A 1,011-nucleotide genomic window follows, 5' to 3' on the forward strand; every position below is an offset into this window, starting at 1 on the left:
GGTGCTGCCCACGGGCTCTCTGCAGCGGCAGCAACCAGGAAGACCTGTGCCGCCCCTTCCGGGAGCTTCAGTGCACCAGGGTTCCAGATGGTCTTTGGCTTTTTCCTCTGGCGTCCGAGATGTGTGTGCAGGGAGCAGTCTCTTCTGGTTTCCCAGGCTTGTCTGCCTCTCTGAAGGTTTAGCTCTCCCTCCCACGGGATTTGGGTGCAGAGAACTGTTTATCCGGTCTGTTTCCCCCTACCATACAGTTTCTAATCATTATTCCTCTGTAATATCACTCAAGGTCAGAGATGGTGATTCCCCAGAAGTACTTTTATTGTGGAGAATAGTTTGGATAACCGAAAACACCTGAGAACAATAATGCTGATCTAAAATCCTAGATCGTGAAGATAATATTGTTCTTTAAAGAGGATATAAATATTGCCCCAGTACTTTAAGAGGCTAACACAGAAGGGTAAAGGAAGTCTCCATAAAACCCAGAGAGAAAAACTGCACCTCCTCTTTGGATCCTGTCTGGAGTCACAGATGAAAAAAAAGAGGATATAAATAACTCACTGAAAGAAATATATAAAAACACAGATAAACAGGTAGAAGCCCTTAAAGAGGAAACAAATATATCTCTTCAAATAATACATGACAATACAATCAAACAAGTGAAGGAATTGAATAACGCAGTCCAAGACCTTAAAATGGAATTAGTAACAATAATGAAAGCCAAAATGGAGGCAACCGTTGAAATGGAGAACCTAGGAAAGATATCAGGAATTACGGAAGTAAGCATCACCAACAGAATACAAGAGAAAGAAGACTTCAATAACAACAAAAAACAACAGAAATCCCATGGAAACTGAACAACACTCTATGCAATTATAACTTGGTCAGGGAAAAAAATAAAGAAGGAAATTACAGATATCCTGGAATTCAATAATAATGATGACACAGTTTACAAAGACATATGGGACACAATGAAAGCAGTGCTAAGAGGGAAATTTGTAGCACTAAGTTCACTTT

The 1,011-nt window shown here is 40.4% G+C and overlaps 1 non-coding gene across 1 annotated transcript; it reads left to right on the plus strand.

Moving 5' to 3' along the window:
• Positions 1-411: 411 nt before the first annotated feature.
• Positions 412-527, plus strand: LOC120094012 (small nucleolar RNA SNORA26). Its single transcript, XR_005487705.1, has one exon. It is a non-coding gene; the product is annotated as a small nucleolar RNA SNORA26 (small nucleolar RNA).
• The last annotated feature ends 484 nt before the right edge of the window (positions 528-1,011 follow it).

Source organism: Rattus norvegicus, chromosome 7 (genome assembly GCF_036323735.1).
Source record: "Rattus norvegicus strain BN/NHsdMcwi chromosome 7, GRCr8, whole genome shotgun sequence".
Lineage (NCBI taxonomy): Eukaryota > Metazoa > Chordata > Mammalia > Rodentia > Muridae > Rattus > Rattus norvegicus.